The sequence below is a fragment of the Vigna unguiculata genome, unplaced genomic scaffold (assembly GCF_037176805.1).
Source record: "Vigna unguiculata cultivar grain cowpea cultivar isolate G323 ecotype 2 unplaced genomic scaffold, ASM3717680v1 ptg000131l, whole genome shotgun sequence".
Classification (NCBI taxonomy): domain Eukaryota; kingdom Viridiplantae; phylum Streptophyta; class Magnoliopsida; order Fabales; family Fabaceae; genus Vigna; species Vigna unguiculata.
The window spans coordinates 10001-35808 of record NW_028196773.1 but is presented as its reverse complement, the minus strand read 5'-3'; the positions used below and the strand labels follow the sequence as shown (position 1 = coordinate 35808).

The 25808-nt window shown below is 32.9% G+C and overlaps 3 non-coding genes across 3 annotated transcripts; 1 reads left to right on the top strand and 2 right to left on the bottom strand.

Moving 5' to 3' along the window:
• Positions 1–6159: 6159 nt before the first annotated feature.
• TRNAT-UGU (transfer RNA threonine (anticodon UGU)) lies at positions 6160–6232 on the top strand. Its single transcript has one exon. It is a non-coding gene; the product is annotated as a tRNA-Thr (tRNA).
• Positions 6233–7338: 1106 nt separating this feature from the next.
• TRNAS-GGA (transfer RNA serine (anticodon GGA)) lies at positions 7339–7426 on the bottom strand. Its single transcript has one exon. It is a non-coding gene; the product is annotated as a tRNA-Ser (tRNA).
• A 13217-nt stretch (positions 7427–20643) lies between these two features.
• Positions 20644–20715, bottom strand: TRNAT-GGU (transfer RNA threonine (anticodon GGU)). The gene has a single exon. It is a non-coding gene; the product is annotated as a tRNA-Thr (tRNA).
• Positions 20716–25808: the final 5093 nt, after the last annotated feature.

Below are 25808 nucleotides of genomic sequence, written 5' to 3'. Positions count from 1 at the left end.
AGACGGTCTTCCTGAACAAGCCTTTTATTTGGTAGGTAATATCGATGAAGCTACTGCGAAGGCTACGAACTTAGAAACGGAGAGCAATTTGAAGAAATGACTTTAAATCTTTGTGTATTGACCCCCAATCGAATTGTTTGGGATTCAGAAGTGAAGGAAATCATTTTACCTACTAATAGCGGACAAATTGGAGTATTACCTAATCATGCGCCTATTGCCTCAGCTGTCGATATAGGTATTTTGAGAATACGTCATAAAGACCAATGGTTAACAATGGCTCTGATGGGGGGGTTTGCTAGAATAAATAATAATGAGATAACTGTTTTAGTAAATGATGCGGAAAAGGGTAGTGACATTGATCCACAAGAAGCACAGCAAACTCTTGAAATAGCAGAAACTAATTTGAATAAGGCTGAAGGCAAGAGACAAACAATTGAGGCAAATCTAGCTCTTAGACGAGCTAGAACACGAGTAGAGGCTATCAATGTTATTTCATAACAAGTTGAAATTGATGCGTCCCAATATCCGAAAACAATAAAAAGAAAAAAGAAACAGTCAGAAGAAAAAAGTAAAGTAGAAAAGCTTATTAGATACCACAGTCAAAGGTCTATCTAATAAGTTATAACTATACCTTACCTACTATTGGATTTGGAACCAATGACTCCCGCCGTATTGAAAGCAATACTCTAACCACTGAGTTAAGTAGGTAATTTAGGACTCCTCCTCAAAAAAAAAAAAAGAAGAGTACCCATCTATCAGATTAATTGATTATAAATGTAAAATTACTGATAAGGCAATACTCAACCCCCGTTCAAGGGATTCGATCATGTAATATTCATCTTGACAAGGCAATTATCTTCATACTATGATAAAATATGTATCAAAAACACAAAGGGCTGTAGCTCAGTTAGGTAGAGCACCTCGTTTACACGAGCGCCAATGCTTTTTTTCAGAGGAGTTCATCTTGTAATTAAAAAAGTTTATCTTATAGTAAGAAATCGTGTCTTACTCCATTTTAAGGAACAAAACAAGAGAACACTAGCCTGACAAAGGGGTTTAGCCATAAAATCGAATCCATAATTGATTTGAGATATTGATAAGGTGAATACCCATTTCTCGTCAATGCTAAACATAAAGGGTATAGGGACCTAAAAAAAGATTATCTTTTCTCCTATTTTATGAACTTTAAGGTGTATGAAGTGTCATTTCTTATCTTCTATTTTAATTTTAGTAGGTGGATAAAGAGTCCATTTAACTTAAGTTGATCTAGGCCAGAAGCAGACCTACGTCAAGATAATCCTTCTTTGAAACACTTTGGTAGTGCTCTTTGATTGTTATACAAATAAAAACAGAAGAGCATAGGGAATCATCTCTTTATTCTTTACTGTAAAAAAAAAAAAAGATGGAGGACTAACTAATATTTTTATCAGTTAATGAAAAAGCTCAATGCAAAAAAAAAATGCATGTTGGGTTTTGAAAACAATTTAAATCATTTAGATAATAATTAGTTTGATCTGTTTTACCGAGAAGGTCTACGGTTCGAGTCCGTATAGCCCTAATATTCCTACAGATACTAATAATATAATACTATTTTGGATCGAATAGATCTCATTACTAAGACTATTACTAAAAAAAAAACAATTTGTAACTTTCTATTCGAACATATTCATATTCGATAGAATAATATTAATATTTAGTATATTCTCAGCTAGTCTAAAAAAATGGAGACTTTAGACTAAAAATGAAAATGAATTTGGTATATTTTCTACATTCAGAGGAGTACTTTTATGTTTCTTCTTTACGAATATGATATTTTTTGGGCATTTCTAATAATATCAAGTTTGATTCCTATTTTGGCATTTCTAATTTCTGGAATTTTAGCCCCCATTAGCAAGGGGACCGGAAAAAACTTTCTAGTTAAGAATCCGGAATAGAACCAATAGGCGATGCTTGGTTACAATTTCGAATCCGTTATTATATGTTTGCTCTCATTTTTGTTGTTTTTGATGTTGAAACGGTTTTTCTTTATCCATGGGCAATGAGTTTCGATGTATTAGGGGTATCCGTATTTTTAGAAGCTTTCTTATTCGTGCTTATCCTAATTGTTGGTTCAGTTTATGCATGGCGAAAGGGGGCATTAGAATGGTCTTAATTCTTGACTATTTAGACAATTAGAAAAAAAAAATATTGAGACAATTATGAATTCCATTGAGTTTCCCTTACTTGATCAAACAACCCAAAATTCAGTTATTTCAACGACATTAAATGATTTTTCAAATTGGTCAAGATTATCCAGTTTATGGCCGCTTCTTTATGGTACGAGTTGTTGCTTCATTGAATTTGCTTCATTAATAGGATCACGATTCGATTTTGAATCGTTATGGACTAGTACCACGATCGAGTCCTAGGCAGGCGGACCTAATTTTAACAGCGGGCACTGTAACTATGAAAATGGCCCCTTCTTTAGTTCGATTATATGAACAAATGCCCGAACCTAAATATGTATTGCTACTGGGAGCCTGTACAATTACGGGGGGGATGTTTAGTACCGATTCTTATAGTACTGTTCGAGGCGTAGATAAGCTAATTCCTGTAGATGTATATTTGCCGGGCTGTCCACCTAAACCGGAGGCCATTATAGATGCTATAACAAAACTTCGTAAGAAAAATATCTCGAGAAATATATGAAGGATCCAATGAGTTTTCAACGAGAGAATAGATGTTTTACTACCAACCATAAGTTTCATGTTGGATACAGTACTTATACTGACAATTATGGTCAAGAATTTTTCTATCAACCGCCATCTACTTCAGAGATATCGTCTGACACATTTTTTTAAAGTACAATAATAAAAAGGCAATTCCTTTTTTAAAAATTTCATCGTATTTTAAAAATTTCATCGTAATAGAAAAATACTAATACCAAACTCATAAAAAAAATTTAGGAGAAGCAAAAAATGCAAGGTCGTTTGTCTTCTTGGCTAGTCAAACATGGACTAATTCATAGATCCTTGGGTTTCGATTACCTAGGAATAGAGACTTTACAAATAAAGCCCGAGGATTGGCATTCCATTGCTGTCATTTTATATGTATTATGGTTACAATTATCTACGTTCTCAATGTGCCTATGATGTAGCACCCGGAGGACTCTTAGCTAGTGTATATCATTTTACAAGAATAGAGTATGGTATAAAATCAACACCGAAGAGGTATGCATAAAAATATTTGTATCAAGAAAAAATCCCAGAATTCCTTCGATTTTTGGGTTTGGAAAAGTGCGGATTTTCAAGAAAAGGAATCTTATGATATGTTGGGAATCTCTTATGATAGTCATCCGCGTCTAAGACGTATTTTAATGCCCGAAAATTGGATAGGATGGCCTTTGCGTAAAGATTATATTGCTCCAAATTTTTATGAAATACAAGATGCTCACTAAATGATAAAAATAATAAACTAATCCAAACTTCTGCAACCCCAGTCAAAGAATATAAGTACATTCTGTTATAGATCAGACAAAATAATTGATTGACATTAAATCAGGCAGAGTAATGGAAGTTGCATTCAGATATTATTATGTGAGAAATCACAAAATTCAGAAATAATAGAATGAATAATTATAGGGTTTAAAATAGGATGGATAGGAGTTTCTTAAGATTCTAAAACAAAAACAATACTGAGTTCTTATCAGCCAAGCCAATAAAAGAAATAGGATGAACTGCAAAAATTCTTTATCTTTATAATAAACTAATTCTTTATCTTTATAATAAACTATATAACGTGCACATCACCATCAATTATACGGCCACGAAAAAAAAAACACAAAGAAAAGGGCTCGATTCTATTTTGGTAATCCTTCTCAGATGAATTCTTAATATTCTCACTCCACCCCAGAACTTCGACTTTTAGGTCTTTTAACCAACTAATTAAACCACTCGAATATTATGGAAATAGAAACCTTTTTTTGTATCGCCAGAAAAAAAAGGAAAAAAATAGATAAAGAATTCATTATCTATATATCTATATCTATATATATATAGATACTATAGATAAGCGAATATACCTAATAAAAAAATTGCATCTATTCTTTAATCATCTAGGAAAAGTATATCTACAGATACCTAAATAGATCAAAGAAATATGTTATGTATCAGAATCTAGAAGAACACAAATTTGTATGAGTATCTATCCCCACATATTCATTAAAATGAATATGGGGGATAGATACTCATACAAATGAATCTTGTGTCAGGAACCAGATTTGAACTGGTGACACGAGGATTTTCAGTCCTCTGCTCTACCAACTGAGCTATCCCGACCATTCTTGAAGCTTAATACTTTGATTTTAAAAGATTTTAAAATCTATGTTAATGAATCTATATCAACTAAGTAAAAAAAAAGTTTGTAAGTGAGTTTCCGCAGTAATAATTATTTTTTATTGTTAATCGTTAATTACGCATATGAAAATTCCTTGCTAAAAAATAAGATATTAATTTATACATTTCTGATTAAAAAAAATTCTATGTGTTTCACATATATATTTATATCTATTCCAAAACTCGTCCCTTGTCATTATGATAGATAAGAAAATTATGATAGATAGGAAATTGATGAAAATAAAAATTCCAATTTCGTTGGGAAATAATAAATCGAATAAAACACATAAATAAGGACTTCAAGATAGAGAGGATATAGGAAAAAAATTAGAAAATGAAAAAGTATTTTTGGGGATAGAGGGACTTGAACCCTCATGATTTCTTAAGTCGACGGATTTTCCTCTTACTTTCAATTTCATTGTTGTCGGTATTGACATGTAGAATAGGACTCTATCTTTATTTCTCATCTGATTTATCAGTTCTTCAAGGGTTTTAGCCGATTATGATGAAGTGAATAATTTCATCAATAAATATTCCCATCTTTTCTTCAACTTCGAATTGATTTGATCACATTTTTTCATTTGTGAATATTTTTATCACAAATAGATCTTCAATAATAAAATAAAAAGTAACAAATTGAAAGAGTATTTCAGTATATATATATGTTTCTAAATGTTTATCTTTGATCCATTCCTGTAATTTTGGTGAAAGGATTCTTTTACTAATGCAATAAAAAAAGTCGTCAATTTCGTTTGTTAGAACAGCTTCCATAGAGTCTCTGCACCTATCCCTTTTTTTATTATCACTTTCTGAATTTTTATTTGTTTTCAGAAAACAGGATTTGGCTCAGGATTGCCCATTGTGAATTCCAGGGGTTTTCTCTGAATTTGAAAATTATTACTTGGTAAGTTTCCATACCAAAACTCAATCCAATTAAGTCCGTAGCGTCTACCAATTTCGCCATATCCCCATCTTTTTTTTTATTTGAATCTGATTATAATAGAATGCTTTTTTTTTTCATTTCTATTATGAGAATTATGCGGGAACTTTTGAATTCATTAAATACATATATTTTATTAAATATTAAAAACCCCTTTCTCCAATTTTATAGATTTTATTTCATCTATATTGGATACCTTTATTTGTTTGAATCAGAACTAATTCTAATATCTATATATTAACAATTCAATATACACAGATATAGACCACATATCTACTTATCTTCTATGTACCTACTTATCTTCTTTTTTCATACAATTTAGAATACTCGAATGGTCGATTCTTTTTTTTTTTTTGTTTTTTGCTTAAAAAAAAAAAGAAAATAAACAATCCATTTATTCATATACAATTTATATAACTAAAACGAATCTAGTGGCTAAAAAAAAACCATTCTTTTAATTGAATATAATATAGAATTAGACATTTACTTAGAAATATGGAATTCCTTAATAAATATTTACTAAAATTTATATTTATTCAAATTTACTTTAAGTACTAATAAATAATCTTTTTGAAAGAAATCAATTTAATTATATATATCTAGAATAGTAGATCGAAATAAATTATATTAAATAAATTATATTAATATAATATTAATTATTATCTTGCACTTTATGTTATCAGATAAAATAAATAATAGAAATAATAAAAATTGGGTTTGATTTTCTATATTTTCTTTCTCTATTTTTGATGTTTGTATTAATTTGAATTTTGTTATAAATAACTAAAAATTGATAACTAAGATCCCATTCAACTTCTTCTGCATATGTATATTTCGTTTACATTAGCCGGTTTAGCTCAGAGGTTAGAGCATCGCATTTGTAATGCGATGGTCATCGGTTCGAATCCGATAACCGGCTTTTCTCTATTTGTTTTTTACATAATTGATAATATCTTTTTTAGAAATAAAAATTGGGAGAGTTCGATCTCTGCGGAAGAAATCAAGAAATTAACCTACTTTTTTGTATTCTTTTATATACAATAAATTCGGATATTGATAAAAATTCATCTAATTCTTCTTTGTACTATAAAACTTTAGTAGATTTCGCTTCATTTAGAATTCTATAATATTTTTCATTTCGTTTAGTTTTCATTTCGATTTATAAGATTTTTCATTTTAAAAAAGGAGTTTTTATGTCACGTTACAGAGGACCTCGTTTCAAAAAAATACGTCGTCTAGGATATTTACCAGGACTTACTAGTAAAAGGCCAACAGTCAAAAACGAATTTCGAAATCAATTGCGCTTCAGTAAAAAATCTCAATATCGTATTCGTTTAGAAGAAAAACAAAAATTGCGTTTTCATTATGTCTTACAGAACGACAATTGCTTAAATACGTTCGTATCTCCGGAAAAGCTAAAGGATTCAACTGGTCAGGTTTTATTACAACTACTTGAAATGCGCTTGGATAACATACTTTTTCGATTGGGTATGGCTGCGACTATTCCTCAAGCCCGCCAATTTAGTAAACCATAGACATGTTTTAGTTAATGGTCGTATAGTGGATATACCAAGTTATCGTTGTAAACCTCAAGATATTATTACAGCAAAGGATGAACAAAAATCTAAAACTCTTATTCAAAATTATTTTGATTCAGCCCCCCATGAGAAATTGCCAAATCATTTGACTGTTCACCCTTTCCATATAAAGGTTTAATTAATCAAATAATAGATAATAAAATGGGTTGGTTTGAAAATAAATGAATTACTGGTTGTAGAATATTATTCTCGTCAAACTTAAACTTAACTAAAATAACAAGAGTTTTTTTTACAAGGATTTTCTGCTATTCATATATCATAGACATGGATATGCGAAAATTTTTATTCCTTGCCCACCCGTTATCCACTATTTTTTGTATTACCGAAAAATGAGGAATATAAAGTTGTCCATATCAACAAACAAATTTGAAATATGAAATAATGGTATGCATTGGGATGAGTAATATTGATGAATTTGGTAAAGATTCGGAAAGAGAGGGATTCGAACCCCCGGTAAACAAAAAGCCTACATAGCAGTTCCAATGCTACGCCTTGAACCACTCGGCCATCTCTCCTATATAATGATGCCCAGAAACGGTTGAATGTTGAATAGTGAATCAATCCTATTTTTCATAAATGCATAAAACCTATTCAAACTATAAAAATACAAAGTAAAATTAAAAAAAAAACCTCCTACAAGGTCTTAGGATAAACAAATTTGATTGATGAGTTCATTTTTACGTTATTTCGCACTGTATTATAATTATACAATTCCTTTATTTGTGGGATTGATTTCTCACACCATGATTAATTAAATTATAGAATGGATTTCTACCTATGCCTAGATCTCGGATAAATGAAAATTTTATAGATAAGACCTTTTCAATTGTAGCCAATATCTTATTACGAATAATTCCGACAACTTCAGGAGAAAAAAGGGCATTCACTTATTACAGAGATGGTGTGATTTGATTCCATTTTTTTTGACCGATTTCGGTCAAAAAAAAATGGAATGGAAAAACCCCACGCGTGTTGAAGGTGAAATTTGTAAATAAAAGGATTAATTCCTTCTGTCGTGTATCCTCGATTAATGAAGCCTTATATGCTTGAATTTTAGGTTTCTAGTATTAAGCGAAAGGTTATACCTATACTTATGGGGTTAGGTCAACCCCAAATTACTAGTACTGATAGGCAACATTGGGAAAGAAGCACTACGCTTGGGAATCAAGGACACGAAAACTTTGTATCTATCTATATCCATGGCTTATCGAGATTGGGACTAACAGGAATGGTTGGGACAATAAATATCCATCTCGTTCATATTTTGGATACCCTAGAACCATCGAAGATTATTGAGGTGACTAATTCCAGGAAATTAAGCAGCGTAGAGGACAAAGAAATTGTTGAAGTTCTTATTTTTTTTTATCAAGTACCTACATACTTAATGTTAAGAAATAATTTTTGACCGGAAGGTTGGCTAGAGATTTATTGTAAAAACACTAGCTCTGTTCAGTTGAGAATGAGAATACTGGAATATTTTTTGATTTGATGGATTTTTCCTCATTACACACATAAGGGGGGAGCCGTATGAGATGAAAATCTCACGTACAGTTCTGGAGCGGAGATTCTTTGAACCGAATGACGACCGTAACGGATGTCAGCTCAATCTGAAGGAAATTATGCAGAAGCTTTACAGAATTATTATGAGGCTATGCGACTGGAAATTGATCCCTATGATCGAAGTTATATACTTTATAACATAGGCCTTATTCACACAAGTAACGGAGAACATACTAAAGCTTTGGAATATTATTTTCGGGCGCTCGAACGAAACCCATTTTTACCCCAAGCTTTTAATAATATGGCCGTGATCTGTCATTACGTGCGACTATCTCCACTATAGAAAGAAAAAAGAAAAGAACAAGCAAATCCACAAATTTTAATATAAGAAATATAGAAATATAAATAATTATAAATAAGAAAGGCTTTCTACATATATATATCGTTCAAAACAACGATTTTTATCAGCTGTAGCAAAGAAACTTCATAGAAGTAAAAATATGAAGAAATCGATATGTCTAGATACCTCTTTTTCTATGGATAAAAGATCTAATTGATAAAGGAAGCATCGTAAGGATCAATTAACACGGTTTTCAATCGATATAATAAAAAACTGCTTCCTTATCTCATGATAAATAAAGAAGTCAGGAATCCACTTATGTAATAAAAAAGGATCCCCTGGTATTTTGAGCAGCGGTGTAGTATCAAATCCCAAAGATAGAAAGTATTTTCTCTTTACTTATAAGAACTTATAAGATAAGAAAGAAAAAACTTTTACCAAGATTCTATAGAAATGAATCTATCATATATTTTTGTATATGATATATAAAATCGAGATAGTTACCTTTCAGAAAATTAGAATTAGGGCGTTAATGCCAATGCTTGATTCCCTTTTCTGAAGGTAGGAGAAAAGATAAAACTAAAAAAAAAGATGAAATTCTTTGAAATTCTTTATTTATTAGTAAAAATGAAAGTTTGAAACTCATATTAATAATTTCTTTTTTTCTTTTAGTTAACTTCAAGATAATAGAACAAAAAAAGAATTGACTACTGAGCCGTATGAGTCAGGAAATTCTCAAGTACGGTTCTAAGGAAAGGAATTGACTCACCTATTTCGACCGAGGAGAACAGGCCATTCGGCAGGGAGACTCAGAAGTTGCGGAGTCTTGGTTTAATCAAGCCGCTGAATATTGGAAACAAGCTATAGCTCTCACCCCCGGTAATTATATTGCAGCACAGAATTGGTTGAAGATCACAGGGCGTTTTGAATAAGAACACTCTGTTTCTTTTTTTTCTTATATATTTATCTATCTATATAAAGATATAGATAGATAAATATATATTGTTATAAATTCTTGTTTCTTGTCCCTATCAAATTCAAAAATCATTTCTATAGGAACGACCAATCCACATAATTTAAAATATATCCCTTCTAATTTTGTTCGATTTTGTCTAGTATTTCATAGAAATAAACGAGATGTGGATACAGTAGATAATTTTCTCCTTTTTTCTGTTATTTAAACTAATATTCAATCAAATTAAGAAAAGAGACCTTCAAAAAAAGAAATAAAATATAGGTATATTGCCTAATAATGAATGCTAATGCCTGCTCAATTTGAAATAGAGTACATACTTATACTTTATCTAAAAAAAAAATAAAATCTAAGGAATAGAATTTAGAATAAAATCTGAATACATTTGATTAGGCTGCACGAAAAATTATTGAACTTCCATTCAGAGTTCCCAAAAAGGTCTTAGAAGATTAAAATAGGTCCGTTGAGCGCCTCACTCTTATGTCTTAATAGATTCGAAACACTTGCCCCGAATTGACTTCGAGATCATAATTGTTCTAGTGAAAAACTAAAGAAATGAAATGTTACTAAGATATCCAATACATGAGAGATAGGAGAGAACAAAACTCAATAGAAACATCTCTAATAAGTTCACTAATTCTGTTTTATGTTGGCAGGTCTCTTTGTATGTGTTGTCTGGAAAGAGGAGGACTCAATGATTATTCGTTCACCGGAACCAGAAGTTAAAATTTTGGTAGATAGGGATCCTATAAAAACTTCTTTTGAGGAATGGGCAAAACCTGGTCATTTCTCAAGAACAATAGCTAAGGGACCAGATACTACTACTTGGATCTGGAACCTACATGCTGACGCTCATGATTTTGATAGCCATACTAATGATTTAGAGGAGATTTCCCGAAAAGTTTTTAGTGCGCATTTTGGCCAACTCTCTATCATCTTTCTTTGGCTGAGTGCATGTATTTTCATGTGCTCGTTTTTCCAATTATGAGGCATGGTTAAGTGATCCTACTCACATTAGGCCTAGTGCTCAGGTGGTTTGGCCAATAGTGGGTCAAGAAATTATTGAATTGGTGATGTAGGGGGGGGGGTTCCGAGGAATACAAATAACCTCTGGTTTTTTTTCAGATTTGGAGAGCATCTGGAATAACTAATGAATTACAACTCTATTGTACTGCAATTGGTGCATTGGTCTTTGCAGCCTTATTGCTTTTTGCTGGTTGGTTTCATTATCACAAAGCTGCTCCAAAATTGGCTTGGTTCCAAGATGTAGAATCTATGTTGAATCACCATTTGACAGGGCTCCTAGGGTTGGGGTCTCTTTCTTGGGCAGGACATCAAATACATGTATCTTTACCGATTAACCAATTTCTAAATGCTGCAGTAGATCCCAAAGAGATACCACTCTTCCTCATGAATTTATCCTAAATCGGGATCTTTTTGGCTCAACTTTTATCCGAGTTTTTCCGAGGGAGCAACCCCATTTTTTACCTTGAATTGGTCAAAATACGGAGAATTTCTTACTTTTCGTGGAGGATTAGATCCAGTAACTGGAGGTTTATGGCTGACCGATATTATACACCATCATTTAGCAATTGCAATTCTTTTCTTGATAGCGGGTCACATGTATAGGACCAACTGGGGTATTGGTCACAATATAAAAGACATTTTTAGAGGCACATAAAGGTCCATTTACAGGCCAGGGTCATAAAGGTATATATGAGATTCTAACAACGTCATGGCATGCTCAATTATCTATTAATCTAGCTATGTTAGGCTCTTTGACCATTGTTGTAGCTCACCATATGTATTCTATGCCTCCTTATCCATACCTAGCTACTGACTATGGTACACAACTGTCATTGTTTACACATCACATGTGGATTGGTGGATTTCTCATAGTCGGTGCTGCTGCGCATGCAGCGATTTTTATGGTAAGAGATTATGATCCGACTATTCGATACAACGATCTATTAGATCGTGTCCTTAGACATCGTGATTCAATCATATCACATCTTAACTGGGTATGTATCTTTTTAGGTTTTCACAGTTTTGGTTTGTATATTCATAATGATACCATGAGCGCATTAGGGCGCCCTCAAGATATGTTTTCAGATACTGCTATACAATTACAGCCGATCTTTGCTCAATGGATACAAAATACCCACGGCTTTAGCACCTGGCACAACAGCCCCAGGTGCAGCAACAAGTACCAGTTTGACTTGGGGAGGTGAAAATTTAGTAGCAGTGGGCGGTAAAGTTGCTTTGTTACCTATTCCTTTAGGAACTGCGGATTTTCTTGGTCCATCATATCATGCATTTACAATTCATGTAACAGTATTGATACTCTTAAAGGGTGTTCTATTTGCTCGTAGTTCACGATTGATACCGGATAAAGCAAATCTAGGTTTTTCGTTTCCCTTGTGATGGACCTGGAAGAGGGGGGACATGCCAAGTATCCGCTTGGGATCATGTCTTCTTAGGACTATTTTGGATGTACAATTCAATTTCCGTAGTTATATTCCATTTCAGTTGGAAAATGCAGTCAGATGTTTGGGGGTAGTATAAGTGATCAAGGGATAGTAACTCATATCACAGGAGGAAATTTTGCGCAGAGTTCCATTACCATTAATGGGTGGCTTCGTGATTTCTTATGGGCGCAGGCATCCCAGGTAATTCAGTCTTATGGTTCTTCATTATCTGCATATGGTCTTTTTTTCTTGGGTGCACATTTTGTATGGGCTTTTAGTTTAATGTTTCTATTCAGCGGGCGTGGTTATTGGCAAGAACTTATTGAATCCATTGTTTGGGCTCATAATAAATTAAAAGTTTGCTCCTGCTACTCAGCCCAGAGCCTTGAGCATTGTACAAGGACGTGCTGTAGGAGTAACACATTACCTTCTAGGTGGAATTGCCACAACATGGGGCATTCTTCTTAGCAAGAATTATTGCAGTAGGATAATAGCTAGGAGGATTTGAAAATCATTATGGCATTAAGATTTCCAAGCTTTAGTCAAGGCTTAGCTCAAGACCCCACTACTCGTCGTATTTGGTTTGGTATTGCTACCGCACATGACTTCGAAAGTCATGATGATATTACTGAGGAACGTCTTTATCAGAATATTTTTGCTTCTCATTTCGGGCAATTAGCAATCATTTTTCTGTGGACTTCCGGGAATCTCTTTCATGTAGCTTGCAAGGTAATTTTGAGACATGGGTACAGGATCCTTTACATGTAAGACCTATTGCTCATGCAATTTGGGAATCCTCATTTTGGTCAACCAGCTGTAGAAGCTCTTTACTCGAGGGGTTGGTTACACCTACAACCAAAATGGAAACCGAGTGTTTCGTGGTTTAAAAATGCCGAATCCCGCCTCAATCATCATTTGTCAGGACTATTCGGAGTAAGTTCCTTGGCTTGGACAGGGCATTTAGTTCATGTTGCTATTCCGGGGTCCAGGGGGGAATCCGTTCGATGGAACAATTTATTAGATATCTTGCCGCACCCCGAGGGATTAGGTCCATTTTTTACAGGTCAGTGGAATCTTTATGCTCAAAACCCAGATTCCAATAATCATATATTTGGTACCCCTCAAGGAGCAGGAACTGCTATTCTAACACTTCTCGGAGGATTTCATCCGCAAACTCAAAGTTTATGGTTAACTGATATTGCACACCATCATTTGGCTATTGCGTTTATTTTTCTAGTTGCTGGCCATATGTATAGAACTAATTTCGGGATTGGTCACAGTATTAAAGATCTTTTAGAAGCACATACTCCTCCGGGGGGTAGATTGGGGCGTGGGCATAAGGGTCTTTATGATACAATCAATAATTCAATTCATTTTCAATTAGGTCTTGCTCTAGCCTCTTTAGGGGTTATTACTTCCTTGGTAGCACAACACATGTACTCTTTACCTGCTTATGCGTTTATAGCGCAAGACTTTACTACTCAAGCTGCCTTATATACTCATCATCAATATATAGCAGGCTTCATTATGACAGGGGCTTTTGCTCATGGAGCTATCTTTTTTATTAGAGATTATAATCCAGAGCAGAATCAAGATAATGTCTTGGCAAGAATGTTAGACCATAAAGAAGCTATCATATCCCACTTAAGTTGGGCTAGCCTCTTTCTGGGGTTCCATACTCTGGGACTTTATGTCCATAACGATGTCATGCTTGCTTTTGGTACTCCGGAGAAACAAATTTTGATTGAACCTATATTTGCCCAATGGATACAATCTGCTCATGGTAAAACTTCCTATGGGTTCGATATACTTTTATCTTCAACGAACAGTCCGGCGTTCAATGCGGGACGAAGCATATGGTTGCCTGGTTGGTTAAACGCTGTAAATGAGAATAGTAATTCTCTATTCTTAACAATAGGGCCTGGAGACTTCTTGGTTCATCATGCTATTGCTCTTGGTTTACATACAACTACTTTGATTTTAGTAAAAGGTGCTTTGGATGCGCGTGGTTCTAAGTTAATGCCTGATAAAAAAGATTTTGGTTATAGTTTTCCTTGTGATGGCCCGGGACGAGGCGGAACTTGTGATATTTCCGCTTGGGACGCATTTTATTTGGCAGTTTTCTGGATGTTAAATACCATTGGATGGGTTACTTTTTATTGGCATTGGAAACACATTACACTATGGCAGGGTAATATTTCACAGTTTAATGAATCTTCTACCTATTTGATGGGATGGTTAAGAGATTATCTATGGTTGAACTCTTCACAACTTATCAATGGATATAACCCTTTTGGTATGAATAGTTTATCAGTCTGGGCATGGATGTTCTTGTTTGGACATCTTGTTTGGGCTACTGGATTTATGTTCTTAATTTCTTGGCGCGGATATTGGCAGGAATTGATTGAAACTTTGGCATGGGCTCATGAACGTACACCTTTGGCTAATTTGATTCGATGGAGAGATAAACCAGTGGCTCTTTCCATTGTGCAAGCAAGATTGGTTGGACTAGCCCACTTTTCCGTAGGTTATATATTTACTTATGCAGCCTTCTTAATTGCCTCTACATCGGGCAAATTCGGTTAATTGAATTCTTTATTATATATATCTGGCAAGAATCTCATTTCCTTCTATAGGGAAGAGAAGCCACTTATACATCTAGGATCCGACTTCTATCATTGATGCTAATAGCAAATTAACCATTATGGCAAGGAAAAGTGTTATTCAGAGGGAAAAGAAGAGACAAAAATTGGAACAGAAATATCATTTGATTCGCCGATCCTCAAAAAAAGAAATAAGCAAAGTTCCGTCGTTAAGTGAGAAATGGGAAATTCATGGAAAATTAGAATCACTACCGCGTAATAGTGCACCTATACGTCTTCATCGACGTTGTTTTTCGACCGGAAGACCGAGAGCTAATTATCGAGACTTTGGATTATCTGGACACATACTTCGGGAAATGGTTCATGCATGTTTCTTGCCGGGTGCAACAAGATCCAGTTGGTAAGGATTTCCAATTATCTTCATTTTTTTCATTTTATTATCAGCGATCATAGGAGGGTCCCTTTACCGTTATGTATAAATGGTTTATTCTATTTATATAGATATGGTAAAGGGACGCATTCCATCTTTGTTTTTGTTCATTAGTTATCAATTCTTTTCTTTATCGCGGAGTAGAGCAACTTGGTAGCTCGCAAGGCTCATAACCTTGAGGTTACGGGTTCAAATCCCGTCTCCGCAACTTTTTGAATTTGATAAAAAAACAAGGTTTCAAGAAGAAGGGCATTATACGCAGTAAATTCTATGGCATTTTTCATACTATGACTATTAAATACATAGGGCGGATAGCGGGAATCGAACCCGCGTCTTCTCCTTGGCAAAGAGAAATTTTACCATTCGACTATATCCGCGTTTTCATTGTACTTGATATGCGATTCTATTTATACAGAGATGGGCCTGATATTCTATATAGGGATATAGGGATAATGAAAAAGAAATTTAGATAATAGATATTGTCTCCCAAATAAAATATTTTCTATTACTATTCATTTTTATCAAGAATTCCCATTTCTATTATTACATTTCTATTATTATATATGGTTTTTTTCTATATATCTATATAATTGAATTGAAATTATCATTCTATCGAATATTTTGATTTACTTTTTTCTTAAAAAAGTAAGTTCCTATTAATAAAAAATTATATTTATCTATATAGAGATACAGATAGATATTCTATATTATTAAATACTAGACGACGTATAAATAGATTTATAGTATTTCATTTGAATATTCTATTCATATCATATTAATATGAATAGAATATTCAAATGAAATTCAAATTTTTATAGTTCATTTTTTCTATTTTATTTCTTTTAGTTTCACAATGTACCACCATATAAGTATAAGATATAAGATTTTTCCAATAGAAGAAGTTTACTCCCCCTTAGAATGTAATGTGTTATAGTTTTCTTTTTTTTTTTTAGGAACTGATCTATTCCCTTTATGGCTGACAATCCGAAAGAATTCTGAGGGAGGGGTCATTTCATTTTTAATCTAGAATAAAAAGAACTTCAAGAAATGAGAGAATTAAGAATACCCACTAGAAACACTAATCCAATCCATAATGATGTACCGGAAAATAGAACATTTTTGTTATTTGACCAACCTTCAGGAGAAGCAAATACAACAGGTACACTAATCAATAAAATAAATGAAATAGCAATTAATGCAAAAACAGCTAATTGGAAAGCAATAGTCATGTTTCTAATCCTCCAATTTACCAACAAAAGAACTTTACCATTTGATCCCTCAACCCCTGGATGCCTTTCTTAATATTCATTGAAAAAAAAATTTGTAAATGGAAAAACGCAGAAGGGTTTTATCATGAATTCATTGATTTTGTTTATTATCAACCCTTTTGAGGCTTGGATCGAGGATAGTTTTTTTACTTCACAAAAAGGCATGCTGGATTTTGTACCTATATACATACCGATAGAAAACTAAACCAATAAATTCACATTGAATATCTTTCCTATGGGTCGATAAAAGGGTATCAATTCAAATACTCATGGTCTACTCAGTGGAATAAAGATAAAAAAATATATATTAGCTTTTGGAGAGATGGCTGAGTGGTTGATAGCCCCGGTCTTGAAAACCGGTATAGTTTGAAACAAAGAATTATCGAGGGTTCGAATCCCTCTCTCTCCTTTTTCTCGATGAATAGATTTGTTTATTTTCTTAGTTTCTATCGAATCTTTTTTTCGGACTGGGCTATATATCCTCAACATCCCGAAAAAAAGATTCGATAGAAACTAAGAAAATAGGAAAATAAATTCTTCTTTACGACTCGCTCTACTCAACCAAATATTTATAGTAAAAAAAAGGGATTTCTACTTCATTGGATCTCACGTCTCAATTAAGAGGAGTCATGGAAAGAACAGGTTCAAAATCGCGATCAATTCCTTTTTCAAATCCTGCGGCAGCTGCGCGAGCTCTTCCCGCGTGCCATAAATGGCCTACAAATAGAAAGAATCCTAGAACAAAATGAGAAGTAGCTAACCAACTTCTAGGAGAAACATAATTGACTGCATTAATCTCTGTAGCTACGCCACCCACGGAATTTAATGAACCTAAAGGAGCATGAGTCATATATTCCGCAGAACGACGTTCTTGCCAAGGCTGTATATCTTTTTTCAGTCTACTCAAGTCTAAACCATTAGGACCCCTTAGAGGTTCTAACCAAGGAGCACGCAAATCCCAAAAACGCATAGTTTCTCCGCCAAAAATAACTTCTCCAGTCGGGGAACGCATTAGATATTTACCTAAACCTGTAGGTCCTTGAGCAGATCCTACATTAGCCCCAAGACGTTGGTCTCTAACTAGAAAAGTAAATGCTTGAGCTTGAGAAGCTTCTGGACCAGTGGGCCCATAAAACTCACTAGGATAAGCGGTATTATTAAACCAGACAAAGCAACAAGCAATAAAACCAAAAACAGATAAAGCACCTAAACTATAAGATAAGTAAGCTTCTCCAGACCATACAAGTGCACGCCGAGCCCATGCAAAGGGTTTGGTTAAGATATGCCAGATTCCACCAAGTATACAAATGGAACCCAACCATACATGCCCTCCAATAATATCTTCCAAATCGTCCACACTAACAATCCACCCTTCGCCCCCAAAAGGCGATTTTAATAAATATCCAAATAGAATACTTGGACTAAGGGTCAAATTGGTTATTTTTCTTACATCTCCCCCCCCCGGAGCCCATGTATCATATATACCTCCAAAATAAAGAGCCTTGAATACTAGAAGAAAAGCACCTATACCTAACAAGATTAAGTGAATACCCAAAATTGTAGTCATTTTATTTCTATCTTTCCATACATAACCGAAGAACGGAAAAGATTCTTCAAGAGTCTCAGGTCCCAGAAGTGCATGATAAATACCGCCAAAGCCCAATACTGCAGAGGAAATTAAGTGAAGTACTCCAGACACAAAGTATGGAAAAGTGTCTATAACTTCCCCCCCAGGACCTACTCCCCAACCTAGAGTAGCTAGGTGGGGAAGCAAAATTAAACCTTGTTCATACATGGGCTTCTCGGGTACGAAATGAGCCACTTCAAAAAGGTTCATTGCTCCGGCCCAGAATACTATTAATCCAGCATGGGCTACATGGGCCCCTAATAGTTTACCAGATAAATTGATAAGTCGGGCATTCCCGGCCCACCAAGCGAAACCGGTAGTTTCCTGGTCACGACCAGTTAAAGCTAAAGTTCCATTAAAGAGCGTTTCCACGTGGTAGAACCTCCTCAGGGAATATAAGGTTTTCATGAGGCTGATCTTGAGCTGCCATCCACGCACGAATACCTTCGTTTAAGAGAATATTTTTTGTGTAGAAAGTCTCAAATTCAGGATCTTCCGCTGCGCGGATTTCTTGAGAAACGAAGTCATAAGCACGTAGGTTCAGGGCCAAACCGACTACCCCAAGAGCACTCATCCATAAACCAGTTACTGGTACAAATAACATAAAGAAATGTAACCAACGTTTATTGGAAAAAGCAACCCCAAAGATTTGGGACCAAAAGCGATTAGCAGTAACCATTGAATAAGTTTCTTCAGCTTGGGTTGGGTTAAAAGCACGGAATGTATTTGCGCCATCACCATCTTCAAATAAAGTATTTTCTACGGTTGCACCATGAATAGCGCATAGTAGTGCAGCGCCCAATACACCAGCAACTCCCATCATATGAAATGGGTTTAATGTCCAATTATGAAATCCTTGGAAAAAGAGGATGAATCGAAATATAGCTGCTACACCAAAACTTGGAGCAAAGAACCAACCAGACTGACCCAGTGGATAAATAAGGAATACAGAAACAAAAACAGCAATTGGACCTGAGAATGCGATTGCATTATAAGGTCGCAATTGAACAGATCGAGCAAGTTCAAATTGACGTAACATGAAACCTATTAATCCGAAAGCACCGTGGAGAGCAACAAAAGTCCACAGACCGCCTAACTGACACCAACGGGTAAAATCTCCCTGTGCTTCAGGACCCCACAGTAACAACAAAGAGTGTGCTAAACTATTAGCGGGAGTGGAAACTGCAGCGGTTAAGAAGTTGCAGCCTTCTAAATAAGAACTTGCCAAGCCGTGAGTATACCATGAAGTTACAAAGGTCGTACCTGTAAACCAACCCCCCAAGGCGAAATAGGCGCAAGGAAAGAGTAATAGACCGGACCAACCCACAAAAACGAAACGGTCCCTCCGCAACCAGTCATCCATAATATCAAATAAATCATTTTCATCTTTGGTAAATTTACCAAGAGCTATAGTCATAGCGATCCTCCTATTCAACTACTTCAACCATTTCCCAACACCTCATAGAGCATTTTCAGAGATGGGACGGACCTTGATCATTTATCTCTATTCATTTCTCTCTCTATATATATATAGAATATATAAGTATACTTTCCCTTGTTTTCTAATCGGTTTCGAATAAAAAATCATTTATGGGTCTATTGATATCTAGGGCAAATCCATGAACTCGATGTGGTTATTCCTTATCTATTCTTAAAAATCTTCCAAGTCATCAATCATAAAATCTGCTATGACTCCAAAATCCGATAGAAATTTTTTTTTCAGAACTGTTCAAGAAACAAATGATCCCCTGTTTCACTTCTTATACCTAGCGGATCTTCAGACATATTTCTCTCCTTTCATCAAAGAAACTTATTCTTGAAGTTTGGTTGTGAATTGACTTCTATTTTGTCTAGGAAACTACTGTAGGATCATAGGTTTTCTAAATTTCTATTTCATTTACAGTTTTTTCTTTAGTATTTCATTTTTTTTTATAAATACTATAATAAAAAGAAAAAACTGTAAATGAAAGTTTTTGTCTCATATATATGAATTGCTGGAAAAATATCGTACACATCGATATGAAAAGAAACTATTTGATATGTGAAGACATAATTTAATGTATTTTTCTATTATTTCTATAAGATTCTATCTAATCTTATAGAAATAATAGAAATTTATGGAAAAAAATATGTTTCATTTTAATTTTAAAAAAACTTGTTTGGTGGAACTTGAAATTCGTATTAAGGCCCTTCTGAGTAAAGAAAAGGCATAACCTTTTTTCTTAGTTCAGAAACAAGAAGATTTCATTGGAAATATTCAGAGATTCTTAGGGAGTCTAAACGAAAAAAGTCTTAAAAAGAAAAAAAATTGTTCGAATTGAATCTTTATCAAATTTGAATATCAGAATAGTAGATATAAATATAATTCAACGGGTTAGGTCCACTTACTTTTTTTTATTTTTCCATTATTGAATTTTACACTTTTTCTTTTTTATTACAAATAGAAACTTTTTCAAAATATCAAGAATCTTTTTATTCTTCCTTCAAATAGAAAGACTATTGCTTTTGAAAAAAAAAGTAAAAAGCCCCTTATCGGATTTGAACCGATGACTTACGCCTTACCATGGCGTTACTCTACCACTGAGTTAAAAGGGCCCTTTTTCTTTCTTTCAATTTCTAAATAAGGAACTAGCATGACTAGTACATATATTTGTTACTGTGTATACTTATTCTATAAATTTATATAAATTATTTCTATAAATTTATATAAATTATATAAATTAAATGATATAAATGGGATTAGAATACATGTACATCAATATCTATTATTTGTATAATGACTCATCAAAGAACAAAAAATTGGATTTACCTAGTGAATAGAATATAGTTAAAAAAAAGAATTGATTAAGATTGGATTTGATCCATATCAAATATATTATTTCAAAATGGATTCTTGAAGTCATTCTAATCATAACACTAAATTCTTTTTATTGATACATAAATGTACTCACAAAATAAAATATTTCATCGAAACATTGATAAAATCGAATCATTGATAAAATGGATTCAATATGTTCTGTCCCTAAACCAAATTTTTATTTTTTTATTGAAAAATTCTATTTTCCAAAGTTTTTTTTCTTAGTATTAGATATAAATCTACCTATCGAATCTTAGTATTAGTAATAAATGATAGAAATGAAGTTTTAACCTCTCGTCCTTTGCAACAAACGAATCATTCCTGTGAAGAATTTTCTCTTTATTGGAACATTACTTCTTTTTTTTTCTTATTATGACTGGAATAAAAAAATTTAGAAATATAAATGATTAATAAAAAATTTCTATGGAATTATGAAAGAACGAAAAATATTTTTTTTTATCGAATCATATCATTATATTGACAATTGCAAAAAACTGTTCATACTATGAACGTAGTATAATGGCGGTCGGGCAAGTATGCCCCCATCGTCTAGTGGTTCAGGACATCTCTCTTTCAAGGAGGCAGCGGGGATTCGACTTCCCCTGGGGGTAGGGTGTTACGAAAGGAAGTTGATCAAAAATTTTCAATAAAAACTGAAATGTATTCTTCCTATTGTGCTGGGTCGATGCCCGAGCGGTTAATGGGGACGGACTGTAAATTCGTTGGCAATATGTCTACGCTGGTTCAAATCCAGCTCGGCCCAAGAAGAAATTCTATAACCCATTTATAGTTCTCTGGAAATGACTGATGTGCTATGATACGGAAGAATCAAAATATTAAACATATCTAAGGTTATTTCTTTTTTTTCTGTATTCCATATTTCTTTCCACAAATTCAAAATCTTGTTAATAATCGGTATTCATGTCAAGATCTGTAAGTAGAAAATATAAGGAAAAATTGAAAAAAAAAATATTTTTTTTTTCATTGATTCAATTTTTCAATCGATTTGTTAATAGAATAAGAATAAGAAACGGATTACGAGTAATTTGTGTCGATCTCACTAAAGTGGATATCGATATACATATCAATATATAAAAAAATGCGCTTTTTTCATTACAACAAAAAGGTTCGAATCCGAAATAGAAAAAGAAAAGGTTTGACAGAAACGGTCCGTAAAAATAATTATACAGTACACCCCTTTCCCTGGGATTGTAGTTCAATTGGTCAGAGCACCGCCCTGTCAAGGCGGAAGCTGCGGGTTCGAGCCCGTCAATCCCGTTGGATATAAATCCAAAAAAATAAAAAATAAATTCCTTTTTGTGTATTTGTAGGGATCAAATTGATAAACAAAATTTTATTTGGGGCCCCCCACCCTGCTTTTTCATTTGTTTCGCCGAAAAAGGAAGGAAAGGGATTTTGGACTTTCATCAAGAATAAATGTTTTTTTGTTTTATTTAGTATGGATAAAAGATCTTCCTATGTTATACTATTTCATGAGTTGATTTGATAGCTCAGATTTTGTGATTCATGATATTGATCCGATTTGATATCATTGAAATCCAATTTATACCATTGTTGAAAGATTGAACATTTCTATGGGATTAAATCCCGAATTTTTTTTTTTAGAAATTTAAGAGAAATAGAACATAATAAAGATTATGGAAGTAAATATTCTCGCATTTATTGCTACTGCACTGTTTATTCTAGTTCCTACTGCTTTTTTACTTATAATTTATGTAAAAACGGTAAGTAAAAGTGACTAATTTCACTGAAATATTGATTCTTCATTTTTATGAATGATTTAAAAAAATGATCGTACAATCAGCGTAATCCAGATAGTAGAATCAATTTGATTTCTACTATCTGAGAATTGCGTCAATTTTTTTTTTCAGATTCTTTTTACAAACAATTCCGGTATCTTAGGAAAAAAAGGGGGGTAAAAAAACAGGAATGGTTATTACACGGTCCGCCATTTTCCATATATATATATATCTATATAACCAGGTTAAGCGTCAGTTCATCGAAATAGAAATTTAAGAAAAATTTGATTGGAATAGGAATCCATTTCTTCTTCTTTTTGATTCCCTTGTTTTTCTCAAAATAGGAATATGGGAATAATGAAAATATTTGTTTGATTGAAAGAGTATTTTCAATTCCTATAAGATACATAGAATACATTACACTACTAAAATATAATAGAATCAAGATAGATTTTCTATTTGAACTCAATTAATTAGTATTAGTTTAAATGAAATATTTTCATTCAATAGTTTCGAAATTCAAAAATTCAGGTAGAAATCAACAAGGTTACTTGGATCCCTTAACTCAATTTTTAGTATCCCTATAGCCCACTTCTTCCCCATACTACGAGGGAAAGGGAAAATGAAAAAAACTACCATTAAAGCAGCCCAAGCAATACTTACTATATCCATGTAAATTTTGTCTCCTATCTCTAAAATATGAAGGAACTATTTCATTATTTTTTCAAATTTTTTATTCTATTCTTTTTTTTGTATATTCGCTAAAAATACTATACTATAATAGTGGAATTGCTATTACAGAGTCAAAAAAAGGATTCTGGGCTAACATCATTCACGAAAAAACAAGAATTCATTCTATTTATTAGTTATTAGAACATCTAAAAAGTTTTTTTTGATTATTTTTAGTAAAATCATAAAACATTAAACATAAAAAAAAATTATAGGAAGTTATAAGTCAATGAATGTTACTACCAGGTGGGAATATTAAGATTTCTCTTTTATCATTTCCTTAAGGATTTCATAAAAAAGAATCAAGACAGATTCATTTGCATACTTATACTCTTCTTTCTATTTGAAATAGTCCCTTAAATGTCTCCCAATTCGTTCTCTAAAATAATTAAAAAAACTTTTTTTCTTTTCTATTCGATTTAGAATCAAAACTTTTAATTTTATTAGAATATAGAATATGAAAATCTAAAGAATACTTTTTTTGAATATTACGAAAGCGAATTAGCTAAATTAAAGCTATTAAATAGAATTGATCTAAATAAATTATATTGATAAAATGTGGAAGCACTCATAAACTTTAAATTAGTCTGTATAGAAGGTTTTTCTTCTGCCTTTTCTCTACCTAAAAAATGGACTTTCCATATCCGACTTATTCTTAATCCAATCTAATAAAAGAACCCAGTCAGGAGACAGACACTACAATAGTTGTGTAGTGAACGAACTATCATTTCTAAATTTATGGATTCCTTTTCACTACTAGAATCTTTCCTTGAATCGAGACAAAAATATTTACACATTTTTTAAGCTACTGATGCTTATAATTCGAATCAAACGCAATTCTCAAGACTCCTTTTCCCTCGCTTGCTTCTGTTGGAAAAAAAGTTTTCTAAAAAAACGTAATATAATCTTTCATTTACAGTTTCTTATCGATCAGGCGACACCCGGATTTGAACTGGGGAAAAAGGATTTGCAGTCCCCCGCCTTACCACTCGGCCATGCCGCCATAAAAATATAGATATGAAGTTTTTGAGAATACTCCCCCCTTTTCTTTCTATTGAAAAATTGAAAAACAATCTTGAGACAAATCGCAACCGTTAACTATTCTTTTATGAATATTCTTGAATATTTGAATAGAAATTTTTTTTTCTTAATGAGATCAGAAAATAAAAATTGATACATAACCAATCAATATTGCTTTTTTTTTTAACTTTGTTTCATTCTAATTATAACAGCAACTTTCAATATATGTAAACCCTAGAATATCAATTTGATCTGTTACACAGATATTATCTAATCGAGTATCTTATCCATATCTATATAGATATAGAAATACCAATACTATACGGTATTTTCAAGAAATTATCGTGCTTATCTTTTTTACAATTTTCAATAGAAAATTTGTAAAAATTCACACAACATGTTATGTGTTATGTTATCCTGAACAATATTGACTGCAATAAAGTTAGAGACAGATCTATAGCTGCAGTTAAATATATGCATGATTCAAAAATACAAGCCTAATTACATTACACATAACATACTCTAATCATATTCTCCCCAATTCTCTCCAAAATACTTCACTTCAAAATATATCTTTTCTTGACAATTTCGAATGGATTTTTTTTTGTATCCAATTGAATTTGAATATGTAATATCATAATAATGATAGAAATGAAATGCATATTTTTAGATCCTAAAAAAAATATTGAAATGCCCGTAGAAATTTCCAATCCTTTTTTAGATTAGACTTTCGATTCTATCTGTTTGTTTTGTTGCAAATTCCTTCGAAGTTGAGTATCAAATTCTAATATTTCTTTCTCTTTCATAATAGGTATTTCATACACTAAGAAATATTGATACACGGGATTAGGTAAGATTTCATGTAATTCAGTATAAAGAATAGAAATTCCATATTGCTAATGGATTCATGTGATTTGATGAAGCATGACAGCAAATCGTGGATATTTTTCGATAAAATTCACGGGGAAATTGAAAATGCTTGGGAGTGAAAATGAAGAAATGTCTACACTACCTGGATTGAATCAGATACAATTTGAAGGGTTTGGTAGGTTCATTGATCGGGGCTTAACAGAAGGGCTTTTTAAGTTTCCAAAAATTGAGGATACAGATCAAGAAATTGAATTTCAATTATTTGCCGAAACATATCAATTATTAGAACCCTTGATAAACGAAAAAGATGCTGTATATGAATCACATACATATTCTGCTGAATTATATATATCCGCGGATTAATTTGGAAAAGTAGTAGAGATATACAAAAACAAACTATTTTTGTTGGAAATATTCCCTAATGAATTCTCTGGGAACTTCTATAGTAAATG